The sequence below is a fragment of the Ambystoma mexicanum genome, chromosome 4q, assembly GCF_040938575.1.
Source record: "Ambystoma mexicanum isolate Mex_15411 chromosome 4q, UKY_AmexF1_1, whole genome shotgun sequence".
NCBI lineage: Eukaryota > Metazoa > Chordata > Amphibia > Caudata > Ambystomatidae > Ambystoma > Ambystoma mexicanum.
This window is the reverse complement of record NC_090928.1, coordinates 213,563,207-213,578,028: the sequence shown is the minus strand read 5'-3', so window position 1 is coordinate 213,578,028 and position 14,822 is coordinate 213,563,207. Positions and strand designations below refer to the sequence as shown.

Sequence of the window (14,822 nt, the reverse complement as noted above, 5' to 3'; positions counted from 1 at the left end):
TCAATGTCGGTGCCTATCGAAGCTCTTTTTCAGACACTTGGTGTAAGGTCCACAAAAAAGCAGACTCCGTGACATTGCACTGCCATAGCAGAACTTGGGGGTTTAGCACCAGCAGCCTGTAACATTTCAAGACTGAGATAGTGGCAACTCGTACACAGCTACCTAGGGAACTTTCAGCGTTTGCATGGAAGTGGGGAGGTGAAATAAGCAAACTGTTAGTTTGGCTGATTGAAAGGACATGTAGTTTTTCAAAGGCTTCTTGAAAGCCAAATGAGACTCGGTTTATCAGATATACATACACACAGCACACCACGTCGAAGTCGCCACGGGTTAAATATAACTAGCCAATTTCTAGTGGAGAGTCGCACGTTCCTTTGTCCTTCCTTGCCAGCATTGGGAGTACTGGAGAAGCTCTTAGGGAACCACCATTTATCGCATCCATTGGTCCCATTACAGAGTAGTTGGCTCACCCTGAGCCCAACGTTTCCCAGTCTCTCTTTGCTGTTGGAGCCATACTAACTTTGCCTATTGATCTGAGGTGAACACAGCCATCTGTTATAACCTTAAATTATTACATTTTGACAATGTATAAAGGTGTATATTTTTATCCCAGTGGCACTGTTTTTTGACATGATTTAAAATCAAACAGACAGTCAGAATGGTGTTTGGGTTTTGCATTGCAAACTTATTTGTGCAACTTTCTTTTTTGTTTTCTTTAAAACAAACGGATATAGGTATGCAGCAGGTAGAAAAAGTTAACACAAAATGTACATCACATATGTAACATCTACACAGTAGTATCGTAGTACATGTATACAAGCTAAGCAATCAACAGGCAGCTGGAATACTGTAACATACATTTACTTAATATATATATGTTTTTGTAGAGGTGGTGTCACTGTGAACAAGCCACTAGCTTGTGGCGAAACGCGTCGGCTGTCTGCCGGCACCATATAAACTGGGAGATTGAGATTTTAAACTGCTAAATGTATTGAGAAAATAAAGGTTGTTATACTGTGCAACCTTGGCAGTGCTTTTCATTTTTATTACTGGCGGTTTTGGACTTTGGCATTTGCCACTCGCCGGAACTGTTCAACCTTGGATATATATAATATATATATATATTTCTGAGGCTTGTGGAATCTGCTTAGATCACATGCTGTGCATAGGCCGACATCTAGTGGAAGCTGCGGAGTAGTACAGTTTGTTTTTCGAAACTCGAAAATGGGCGTCGACACAGGGCGTGCCAGTAATACTCTCCCTAGTGTGACGTCCACTGTACTCAAGATCCCTCACGCGTCTAGGATCCTCAGATTGTTTTTTTCCGCCATACTGGTCGGGAGCATCTTGCGGAGTCCCCTGGCCTTAGCCATACTTTTGCTAAAATTATAAAATAATAATCTATTGCATCCTTCCCCACCCCAACGTCGAACTTCGACACTCGACGCCGGCTGGAGAAGAAATCGACCGTCGGCTGCTGCACGACGGATTTGGGCCTGGTAGGCCGCTGGCCTCGGCCCTGCAATTAGGGAGAGTGGGGGGGTGGTACATACTCTACACTCTTGGTATATAGGTACACCTTATATATTTCCTACACTTAACAGCCCGCTGCCTCAAGGTGCGTATGGAGGGTACCCCTTTTCAATTCTGCCCCAAGTGCAACCGCAAATACCCTTGGGTCGACAGGCACGCCACGTGCAATCTCTGCTTGCCGAGGGACCACCCCGAAGCGAACTGCAGTGCGTGTAGTAGGTTTAAACCTAAGACACTTAAGGACCGTTCGACGAAGCGTTGGGCCCACCACGCCAGGCAGGCGGCCATGGCAGCGGAGGGCGCCTTCAGCGATGGCAGCGACGCCGTACTTTCGGACGGCGAGGGCATTACGGCATCAAAAGACAGCCGAGCGCAGGTCCCCGACCTCGGAAGGTCGTCTGGCAGGGCGGCTATGGGGAAGACCCCCGGCGACGCAAGCGCTTCACATACTACACACACTAAACACACTAAGTCCAACCGAGACTCGACGACGTCGAGTTCTCGGAAAGAGGCACAGACAGAAAGGTCCGACTCGGTGTCCTCTGGGCGCTCTCAATCAAGATCGCCGCAAGACGCCAGGCAATCATCCACTCTTGCCAAGAGTGCCTCGCTCCCTAGGCTAACAGAAGTTCGATCGTCGGAAGACGACTTCCACCCCCAGGCCGCGCTCCAGGAGGCGGAGCCCGCAATTAAAACCAGTGAGGCCCCACGCTCGAAGGACAGGGACTAAGGGACAGGGAAAACATTTTTCTACGTACGGGGAGGGGGGAAAACAGCATAAGAAACTACCTGTACATTCTTCCACACCTGTGAGACAATTCAACCCCCCTAAACAGACAGACAAGTCCAGGTCTGCTGATAGGTCCACAACCAGCAAGGCTACTCAGGATAAATCCCATAGACTTGCTGAGAAAGTCATTCCCAGTTCCAAACAATGGTCCAGTGAAGACATAGATAGGGTCATGTCAAGAATGTCTTCCTTGGCTGATTTTTATGATAAAAATCCTGAACATTTCCTCTCGTATGATCCACAAGGGGCCACTCCCTCAGGCTCTACCGATCCTAACCCCCCGAGTAAAAAGGCCTGGTTTGAAACCCCGATGAGGTCTGAACCCTTTGAGGTACAACCTTACGCAACACCATACTCTCGGTATCAAGGAGAGGCTTCCTTTGGTGGAGACCAAGAGTTTGATATGATAGAAGAGCAAACCGGGACGGGATACTATGGGGACGATGAGGACCAGGAAAAAGAAGAGGATGACCCGGAAACATACAGAGTAGATTCCCCGGTAGAGAACGAAGCCCCGGTTACCGACTCCCCGGTCGATAACCAGCCCCTCCTAAATGAGGTTCTCGCTCGGGCAGCAGAACATTTTCACATTGACACCCAAGGTGTACAGGAGGAAAGGGACTTCGCAAAAGAGTTAGTGGGAGAAAGGAGGCCGGTTGCCCAGACCATCCCTATCCTTAAATCCATTCAGCGGAGAATAGATCCGTCCCTGGTGAACCCAAACCTCACCAGAGCAGTCAATCCCAGGGTTGAAAAACTTTTCAGGGCAGCCCAGTCTGACCCTCTCTATATAAGAGGACATCTGAAGCCAGACTCCCTAGTTGTTACCAACACTTGGAAGAGGGCTGGAACACCCTCGTCTTCGTCAGAAGCTCCTCCCGACAAGGAGAGCAAAAAACTATACGGTTTCGGCAGGAAGGTAGCCTCAACGTCCGCCTATCAAGCAAGGATTGCTAACTCCACCACCCTGTTGGCCAGCTACAACTGCCATCAGTGGGAAGAGGTCGCGGCTCTCATAGCCTCTGCTCCTGAACCGTTAAAGGGCCAATTAGCTCAGATTTCCGCAGAGGGTAGAGCCGTGTCTGGTTGCATTTTGAAAGCAACCTTCGACGCCGCGGACAACGCAGGCAGATTGATAGCAGAAGGTACTGTTATCAAGAGACACGCGTGGTTACGGCAGTCTTGTTTTAAGACAGAAACTCAGGTGTCATTGTTAGACAAACCGGTGGAAGCCGATCTATTGTTTGGGAAGGCGGTCGAGGACGCACTGAAAAATGCCAAGGACGAATACGAGACACTCAAATCCCTTGGCCAGTTAACCAATAAACCCCCCAACCAGAGAGGGAATAGTAATTTTCGTCGCCCACGCGGCCAAAATTCCCAGAGAGGATCTAACTATTCCCAGGGGCAGGGTACACAGTGGAACAACAACCAACAGTCTACCCAGGGTTACGGCAGAGGTAATAGGAGAGGTCGTGGTAAAGGCAGAGGCAGCCCCCAGCAAGGGAGGCGGCACGCCTCCACCAAAGCAGTGACGCTCAGTTCAGGGTCCCTTCTCACGCAACCCCAGTAGGGGGACGCATTTCAAACTTCACCCAGGCTTGGGAAGGGATCACATCAGACAGATGGGTGCTGTCAACAGTATCCACAGGGTACTGTATAGAACTACTGCAGCATCCCCGGAACCATCCTCCGTGACAAAAAGTACATTCCCTAGAACATCAGAAGGTTCTCCTCGAGGAGATCGCCATTCTTCTACAAAAGGACGCGATAGAACTCGTCCCAGGACACCAGGTAAACAAGGGTATTTATTCAACTTACTTCCTTGTGCCAAAGAAAGACTTGACAATGCGCCCAGTATTGGACTTACGGCCTGCCAACAAGTATGTCAAGCCCCAAAAATTTTGTATGACCACGCCACAAGAGGTAATCCCCCTCCTAAAAAAGGGGGATTACATGGCAACCTTGGATATGAAAGATGCTTATTTTCATATTTCCATGTTCCCAGCGCACAGAAAGTACTTGCGCTTCAAGGTGGACAGTCGCCACTACCAATTCAAGGTACTGCCCTTCGGGATAGCTTCAGCACCAAGAGTATTCACCAAGGTACTGGCGGTGGCGGCTGCACACCTACGCAGGGAGGCAATCCCAGTGTACCCTTATCTGGACGACTGGCTCATAACGGGGGAAACCCCAGGAATTTGCAGGACAAACATTCAGAGGACTATCGACCTCCTCCACGAATTAGGCTTCTCAATCAACGAGAAGAAGTCAAGCCTGGTGCCAAGCACCTCAAAACAATTCGTAGGAGCAATCCTGGATACCCAGGAGGGGTTGACCTTTCCTTCAGAAGAAAGAATTCGGAATATATTACTGCAAATTCCGCATTATCAGTCCGGTCAACAAATAACGGTACGCAAAGCAATGCGATTACTGGGCATGATGGCGTCATGCATTTACCTGGTCCCCCACGGACGCCTGCGCATGCGTCCCATGCAGGAATGGTTGGCGAAACAGTGGTCTCAGGCAAGTGGTCAGTGGGACGATCTAGTGGTCATTTCGCCAACACTGGTACAAAGCCTCCACTGGTGGACAAGCGAGAATCTCGCAAAGGGGAAACCCTTTTACGATCCCGAAGTACAGGCAGTAGTCACTACAGATGCATGTCTGACGGGGTGGGGAGCTCACCATCTCCACCACACAACACAGGGTCTCTGGTCTCACTCAGTGGCCAAGAACCACATCAACCTGCTAGAGCTTCTGGCAGTATTCAGAGCGCTTCAGGCGTTCGAGCCCCAGCTACTAAACCTGTCAGTGCAAATCCGGGCGGACAGCACTACAGCCATGTTCTACCTGAACAAGCAAGGAGGGACTCGCTCGCCAAATCTGTCCAAGCTTGCCCAGAAAATCTGGATATGGGCACTCAGACGGAACATCTTCCTGTCATCGCAACATGTCCCAGGGGAGCTCAATTCCCTAGCGGATGCTCTGAGCAGAGACTCCCTCCCAGAGGAACACGAATGGGTTCTTCACAGAGAGGTCTTAGAAGATCTCTTCTCTCAGTGGGGTTTCCCCACTATAGACTTATTTGCCACAAGCGAAAACAAACAATGCCCAGGATTTGCATCCAGGTTCCCCCAACCAGACTCCCAGGGGAATGCCCTGTGGATGAACTGGTCAGGGATGTTTGCGTACGCTTTTCCACCAACTCCTCTCATCAGGAAATTGATGAACAAGATGAACAAGGAATCGATGACGCTCGTCCTAGTTGCTCCCATGTGGGCAAGACAACCGTGGTTCCCACACCTACGCAGGATGGCGGTGTGCGAGCCCATCAAACTTCCAGCCTGGTACAACCTACTGTCCCAGCACCAAGGTCAAACAGTGCACCAGCAAGCCAACTCAATGAACCTGGCAGCATGGCTCCTGAGGTCATAGAGTTTGGACATCTCAATTTGCCACAGAGGTGTATGGACATCCTAAAGGAATCTAGGAAACCAAACACAAGGCACTGTTACTTTGACAAGTGGAAGAGGTTTGTTATCTGGTGCCAGAGTAGACAAATCAACCTGGTTGATTGCACTCCTTCCAACATTGTTACATACATGCTCCACCTGCTAGATGCAGGATTGCTTTTTAACTCACTGAAAGTACACCTGGCAGCCCTTTCGGCTTACACCACTTCCCATAGCAAGGTGTCGTGGTGGAAAGTACCAGTAGTTAAAGCCTTCATGGAAGGAGTAAAGAGACTTCACCCTCCTATTTCAAACCCACGACCAGGGTGGGACCTTAATGTGGTGCTAGCCAAGCTCATGGGGCCCCCCTTTCGAACCCATGCATAAAAGCAGTCTCAAACACCTGACTTATAAAACGGCCTTCTTAGTAGCTATTACTTCTATAAGAAGGCTCAGTGAAATTCAGGCTCTGTCAGTGCAGGATCCCTTCTTTACTATCCATAAAGACAAACTGGTTTTACGTACACACCCTAGGTTCTCACCTAAATTTATATCAAAATTCCATGTAAACCAGTCCATAGAGCTTCCGGCTTTCTTCCAGAACCCGCAAAGCTCTGCTGAGGTGAAACTACACACCCTAGATGTGCGTAGGGCGGTCCTCTACTATGTAAATAAACAAGACCGCTAAGAAAAACAGATCAACTGTTTGTCTCCGTAGCTACAGGCAGAGAGGGGGATCGCGTCTCTAAAGGTGCTATCTCGAAGTGGATTATTAACTGTATCCAGCTGTGTTACTCACTCTCTGAAAAGACTCTGCCTTTTACGCCAAGAGCCCACTCTACTAGAGGCATTGGGGCCACTGTGGCTTTCATTGCAAATGTTCCCATTGACACCATTTGCAAAACAGCTACTTGGAGCTCTATTCACACTTTTACTCAGCATTACTGCATTGACACTCATTCCAAAGCAGATACACAAGTGGGACAAGCGCTTCTAAGACACTTATTTGCTCATGACCCTTCTCACATCCCACCTCCTTCTTCTGGTACTGCTCGCTAATCTATGCACAGCATGTGATCTAAGCAGATTCCACAAGCCTCAGAAGGGATACATTACGCACCGTAATCATATTTCTGATGCTTGTATCTGCTTAGATTCACATGCGACCCACCCTTCCTCCCCTCCGAGAGAAGGCGCATGATTGCTTGTAGTCTTACCTTTCTGTCTATCTGCTTGGATTAGCTGTACTCGCGCTACTCCTCATGCTACCTCGTGTCAGAAAAAATACAATCTGAGGATCCTAGACGCGTGAGGGATCTTGGGTACAGTGGACGTCACACTAGGGATAGTATTAGTGGCACGCCCTGTGTCGATGCCCATTTTCGAGTTTCGAAAAACAAACTGTAATACTCTGCAGCTTCCACTAGATGTCGGCCTATGCACAGCATGTGAATCTAAGCAGATACAAGCATCAGAAATACGATTACGGTGAGTAATGTATCCCATATACATATATATATCTATCTCCATCACATAATATGCAATCTTAATGTCATTTTAAATAAGGAGTTTCACTCAATGTCTAAAAAATGCACTATTTAGCCCACAATATCAAAACTCTTTCTGCTTTAATTTTCAAGATTGTTTTACACACACACACTCAGGCCTAAGTCTGATGTAGTGCATGTCGTAAACATTTTGAAAATCTCTTAGCTGAACTCTAGGTATTCCCTTTGGAACGCCTAAAAAGTTATTGGTATTTCCAAAAAGGTCTATTAGGTGCTGCAAGCTAAACAAATTCACATTTATACCCCTCATCACAAAGAAACACAGCACATGGTACACACAACATGGTGAACATAAGTCAGAAGAACAAACGGAATTAACTTTATCGCAGCCAACACTGAAAACCACTCACAAACAGCACACACAAGGAACAAAACGAAACAAAGCTTACACCACTGAAATCACAGAAACATAATCCCCCACACCCAACATGGAATGCATGCACATAAAGGTAAGAGAGCCAAAGGGTAGTAAAGGATATTCTACACAACATGTATACTAAAAACCCACTGAGATCTGTTAAACAGTTTAATATTTCACCTTTTCTCAATAAGAACAGTTCATATCTCAGACAATATTACAAAACTCTGGATCACGTCATATTTCCAAAAATAGACGCTCCAAACCACATTTAAAAAAAAAACCAAATACTGTAGCACACTATGGGATTAGTATACAGTTGTGACAGTATTACTTTTTAATTTAAATTGTTGTACCACAACACAGACTAAGAGATGGAGAAAACAAAGACAATATACAACCACATAGTCGACCTTTAATACAATTCAAGAAAAGTTGGAGGTACTCAAATACACTGTCTCAATACAGTGTTATTCACTCTAGATCGTATACTACAGTTTATTCCATTTCAGGAGGTGCAAGTTGTGAGAATGACCTACTCCGAAAGCAAGGAAAAAACTAGCTGATTTATCTTACTCCTAAGTCAGACACATTGGCCCTCATTACGAGTCCAGCGGAAACTGTGCGGGAAAAACTGGCAGGTAGCTGCTGAATCCGTAATGATTTACCGGTGCCTGACTTGCCGAAGTAACTGGGGCATTACAGCCACGGCGGTCTGGTAATTTAGGCGCTGGTAAAATGTTGATCCCTGTTCCCGTGGAGTCCCAATGGGGAACACACAATGGTCACCATGGAAAGAGAGAAGAGACTACATACATGTTATTCCTTTCTTCCTTGTCCATGGGGGGCATTTTGGATTGTAGTTTTTTTTTCAAGTTGAGAAACGGCAATAGCATCCGGGATACAAATAGCAATAAACCCCTCTGGGCAGGGGCATTACCAGATCTGGTAATGCCATGGATCATTACCAGACACGGTAATGCCCCCGCCTGTCTGAGTTTACTGCTTAAATATTCAATCTTGACCAACTTTATTGCTAAATTGCACTCCTAAAGTTACTATTTACCACTCATTTCCTGTGGATTCCATGGTGGTAGAGCCCACAAACCACTTGGATTTTTAACCTCTCCAACACGTATGGGGCTGTGCCAATTTTACATTGTACCATTTACCACTAATACCCCTCCAACACTCTGTTGGGGTGAACCCCATTCCCCCAAAAAGTAGTATTTAAGTTATAGAAAATGTTGTTGGTTATTGTACTTCGAAGTGGTTCGGAGCAGAGAGATCGTTCTGGGAGTGAAGTGGAAATGACAAACCCCCAACCACCCTGGAAACTTGTATTTAAGTATATGTTATGCTTTAACAGTTATACAAAACCCCATATCCTGCTCTTGTCACCCAAATACCTGTATGGATACACCGTTAAACCTACATCGAATTGCCTTTAAGTCGCATTTCAAATTTCAATTTGAGCGGTATTACTGATTTAGGGGGCTCTAAAAGTTATAATTTGCTACTAATTAACAAGTAACTATTTGGTTTGAGACTCACCTCCTCGCCTAAATACGTGTTCATCCAATTTCATGTTACTGGCCCAATTTCTTTCAAATTGAGGCATTTGCTTTCTCACAATATTTCTTGGGACAAAATAATGCTAATAGTCAAAAGACATAAAAAAATGCAATGAGTGCTTTAAAACCTCATCATATGTAACACTCATTCAAATGTTTCAGGGGGCGCACCCTCTCCAAACTTACCCATAAATATGTATTCATTTAGGGCATGGTTTTTTGACAAGAAACCTGTACAAAATAACATTCAGTAGTCGGGGCATTCACAATGAATGTGTGCAATGGACTGTGCACCGGTTGGTGTTAGGGATGAGGTAGCACGTCTCCTTCATCCTTTCAGTCCACTTTTGGCATTGTAATCACAGGTACCTAGGATTAGTCAGGCCCATTGCACCTCCTCATGGAGATCCTAGCGTAGTGTACCTACTCTCATGCCTTGCTTGCTCTCTGCACAGAATGCAGTGCCTGTCGCATTTGATCAGGCAAGGCTGCATAGCTCTGATCTTTGCAATATACATTTTTCTGTGAGTGTATGCTGACTGGAGGTTTGAAAACATGCATGTTAAGTGAACTGCTTAGTCTCTATAGCTGGTACCTGGAACTTGTGACTTCACAGATGTTTTGGACTTTGACTCCCATGACACTCCCCATTGACTATGCTAGCTAAGGCTGTTGGGAGTCGTAGTCCAGTCTGTAGAAAGGTACTCTTAAGTAAAAGTTAGTTTATGGGTATAATAATTCTCAGCTTCTAACACATTTCAATATGTTAAGATAACATGTGCTGCCGAAGTACACAGTAAAACCATTATAATATTATTTTATTAACTCAAAGATAAAACGGTGACAAGAAATACGTTCTATTCTGTTTTCTTCTGCACCTCCTGATTTGGTGTTGAGCCTTTTAAAAAGGCAGTGGTTACCCACTTGTACTTCCTCACAGGATCTGTGGCTGGCACACACAGGCCCTGCTGATGTGTGAGTCACATATTGAATGAGGACACATCATGTGGTCTGGAAGGGCGTGGACCGCAGATAACCACTCTGACAGTCACCAGAACGCGAGATACTCCGTGGGCAGTCTTCAAAGCATGCAACAAAGATTAGGAAGGGCCACCGTTTGTCAGGCACTGAAAGCTCGGAAGTACAAAGATACCGCGTCAGTTTGCAACCTCGAGCCCAAAGGAAAGAACCCGCTCTTTTCATTGGATTACATCAGAGAAGTGTCTTCAAACATCGACTAGATCTAAAAGCAAATCTGGACTTATTTTGCTCGAAAGAGGTTAATAACATAAATCACAACTGTCCATGGAGTAAACTGCATGTCATGTGTGCTGCTACATTCTACGATCGCACGCACGTTCCATCGCCGCCATTTCTTATTGCAGCTGCCTGCAACATTTGGCTCCCCAGTTGTTTCGGACTGCAACTTTAATCAGCCTGTCTGTCATGAGGGATCCTGGGAGGTTTAGTCAAGAATCTCCAGAGAGCTGCAGGTTTAGGTCCCCTTTAGCTGTAAGTAAATGGTGGTACTTTTTTGGATATGTAGACCTCTGTAGTGAGTGTATCTTCCATGGCAAGGTTTTTTCACGGTTTCTTTTGCTGTTTTTATTTTTCCAAGAGCAACCCTTAATATACATATCAATTTGGCAATTACCCATGTAGAGAAAAGCTAACAAAAATATGAGGAAGCAGAGCAGGAAACACCTTGATCATGCTTGCAAACCGGCTAACTTTAGTGCAACTCTAGCAAAAAGGAAAGCATTGAATGAAGACGTGCAAAACGGGGAGTATTGCAGATTTGCAAACAATGCAGATTATCAACACTATTCACCCTGCACGTGCAAATGGGATGCTTGTGATAGAATAGGGATGAGTGTTAGTGAACAGTACTTTTGTAAGCACTACCCAAGGCCCCTCCATCTATTCCTTAACGAACCAACATCCTGCACTCGCCATCCCCTGTCTGGGAATAAACACTCCTTGACCGTTCTCATTCGGGTCATGGCAGCCCCCACAAAGTTTCCACAAAGCACCCTCATTCCCGTCTTGTTGTAGCACAAAATGGCGCTTTCCTACCAGAACCAACAGTTATGGAGTTCATTGTCGGTTGCTCTTTGTGGAATATAAGGTTGCACATCTATCTCTGAGAGGTCTGACTTGATTTGTAGCAATCTCCACTCCCACTTCTGTAATCCATGTGCTCGAATTACTGGGCACTGTGCACTACTATTTTTTCTGCAAACCGACAGCAAACAATCAGACAGTCATTTATTCTTGAAGCGTGTTTCCCAGCACCTTTATTTGAAAGGAGTGGAATGAAGTGCTCAAGGCACACCGCCAATTAAGCTGTTCTGCTCAAACCCACTCACAAGGCCTTTGCTCGCACTATAAACACGGTGCATTGCTAGGTCACTGCCCTGGGCTTTGTTATATCAGTGCACCAGGAAGCCGAGGGACGACTTTGCACGTCACGGGAAGAAAGGTCGGATAGTTACAGACTGCATATGCACTCAGTTGACCATGGAAAATAGATTGCCTATGTTGCAGAGCTGTTGTGTTTTGCTCAGTTCATTGGTTGTTCTCTCAGGTTTGTATGGGGGTTGGCGCTAGCTTGCTTTATTGTTTTCTTATATGGTGTCTCGTGGCGGACTCCTATAGCTTCCATGCACTGTTATAGCGGGCGTTATTCTCACCACCTCATTTTGAATGGCACTTCATGTATCGACCTCAGAAGGGTGAAATTCTGAATCAGCCCCGCAGGGATTAGAGCTTGCAAATTGTCGACTGCCCTCATGTCATTGAACAACACTTGCCCTGTGTAGCTATCCCTCCTTGGCATCTTGAAATGGTGAAAGTAAAAGCCGGCATTCAGGGCAGAAGCAGCAAGAATTGGGGCAACAGCCGTTGATAAATTTAACCATCCAGATGTCACCTGCTTTCTGCAACAGTATTCCTATCCACCCCACCTCTTCCCCACAACCCAGGTCCTGAAACACCATGACTCTCCCACAGCCCCTCCCTATTCCTCCCCGTCAATACAGTGGCTCGCCCTTGGCCTGCCCAGGTCCATTTCTCAACCCTGCCATCTATTCCCTTCATTCAAAGGCATGGGCCTCCAGGCTCCTAGTGGCTATAAATCAGCAAGAACTGCCTTTTCCGATTATAGACTGAGGGTAGCACGTTCGGTTGCGTTCGGTTGCAGCTAAGTTGTAGAGGCCATTGAGATATATAATTTTTTTTTTCTTTTTTTTTTTTAAACACAGGCTGCCAGCTACCGAAACTAGCAAAAGCTCTCAAGCCAAGTTAATTGCACGGGATGCAAAGCTCTCAACCAGGGTTGAAAACATCCAACCCGTGGGTAGCAGCTAATTCCCCAGGCCAACTATAAAGGAAGTCCCTGGTGGAAGGAGAGAGTTGCATGGAAAGAGAGCAAAACAAGTGGAACTCTGCTTTTTCGGCATGCTAAAGGAGGGCTGGCTGTACCCCTAGCAGGTTTTGAATTTGTACGTTGTATAGGAAGGTGTGCATGCCTTTTAAATACTATCACTATGGCTTGATAATGAAGAATAATATGCAACGTTAGTTCCTGCAGTCATTTATTTTCATAAAGGTGTAGCCCTTTTAGTCATTTATTTGACTGGCAGGTAATTCTATAGGTCAGCAGAGATTTGAGGCAACCTGTGGCATTCGCCATTGAAGTATGAGTATTGCAGAGGTTTCGCCTTCTGTTAAATGTCTACAGGGTTTACTACGTAGGCTGTGCAGCGTTTATTTTGCCTCCACTTGAGTTGTGATCTTTCGAAAACCCCTATGCAAGATGCACCCGTCTTTCGCTTTGCAGACTTCCCATGCCTACTTTTCACTACTAGTTAGTGGTTGTTTGCTGTATTGGCCCACTAAAGGAGGTATAGGTGCCCATAATGTTATGAAAATGCTATGAAATGGGATTTACATAATTCATGCAATGAATGCACTGTGTTAAATGGTGTAAAAGGGGGAAAATAGGTAGAAGCTGCAATCTGCCCCTTTTTGCGCATCTCCTGAGAAAAGTTGACACTTGTGAACAAACTGGAAAATTAGACAACCATGTTGCTTCCCTACAAGACTCCCTGTGCACAATTAAGACAAGCAAAGAAGAGACCTCTAATTGTCTAGAAGCACTAATGTCAAGTTAAAGTGCTTCCATGTGTTAAAATCGCGGCAAAAATGGCTGTGGACACAAAATATCACGGCAAAAAGGCTGTGGTTTTGCCACCGCAATCCATGTACAGGATGTGGGGTCACCCCGGGACCAAATATACCATTTAAGGCAAGGGGGGACACCCCCGCACTCCCACTCACCTTAAATGGTATATTAGGGTCAAACCACAGCATTTTTGCCGCGATTTTATCACTGCATACCGTTAGGTGTGCCATGTGTCCCTTTCTTTAACCACACGCAATGTCTAATGTAAGCTCATTTAATTTATTTCTAGCCACCTTGATTTTGACAAACAATACATTCATAAAAATCTGATCTCTTTTTGTGCTTGAATGTGGTTCGGCCTTGACCTTACATGGGATACTTATCCCATTTTGGCATGGGGCGCCTCTTCTATGTTGCATTTGGGCACTTATGATAGTCTTTGCCTTACTTGCTAATCAGCACATCTGTCAGCTAGTATTTTTCTCCTCGACCCTCCCACTTCATTTGATAGCAGAAAGATTACAGGACAGTGATCCATAAATTGTGCTTTTGTGGGTCTAAGTGGAATTCCAAAAGACTTCTGGGATCGTTGTCTCAAAGCCAACCATTGCTCAGTGGTTTACTTACTTGACAAGCCTAGACTTCTAAGAATCAAGGCCATTGTTTGGTAAATGAAAGGTGTTTTTGTTGCATTGCTGAGCCTAAGCCATGTGTATCATAGCAGACACGAGCTTGGTTCTCCCGATGCTGCATGAGCTGCCAGTTATTCGGAAGGGGGCATTCCCTACACATTAATATACAGGAGTCGACCCACAGTTTAAGGGCATGCTGCATGATGTCCATGTTGTTGCACTTGTAACCCGCAGCTTTGTCACATTCCATTAGCAGGTAATTTCAGCCTAGAAAATCGGCAAAAGCAATGTAAGATAAGAGACTAGTACTGTAAAGATGTGTTGAACTTGTTCCCCTGCTTGATTTTGGGCATCATGACAACTTCTAAATGTTGAGAAGAATAATCCCAGTAATAAATTGTCAGCTGTTGGGTCGTACGCTAATGGTTGCTCACACTGTATGTTTGTGCTAAAAACATGTTAACGCCTTATTGGCCTCTCTGAAAGGTAGGTAATGTTAACACCCTTGCAGAATTGCCTCTTCCAAAGGGTGGAGAACTGACCAGTGTGCCCGAAGATGCTGCTGGCAAATGGCAGTTCCTTTGCTTTCAGGCATCAAAGGCCATGTTCTGATGAAATCTTTCTCTGGTTCGGCCTGCCAACCTTCATCCTGCTGGTTTTTTAGGTCAAGAGCCTGCAACAGCATTTATTTAAAAACCAATGTACTTGTATTAGGTGCAAAGATCC

The 14,822-nt window shown here is 45.7% G+C and overlaps 1 protein-coding gene across 1 annotated transcript in view; it reads left to right on the top strand.

Annotated features, from left to right (window-relative positions):
- The window catches only part of TIAM2 (TIAM Rac1 associated GEF 2), a 552,861-nt gene that overhangs the window by 108,140 nt on the left and 429,899 nt on the right, over positions 1 to 14,822 (top strand). The gene's annotated exons all lie outside the window — the stretch shown is intronic.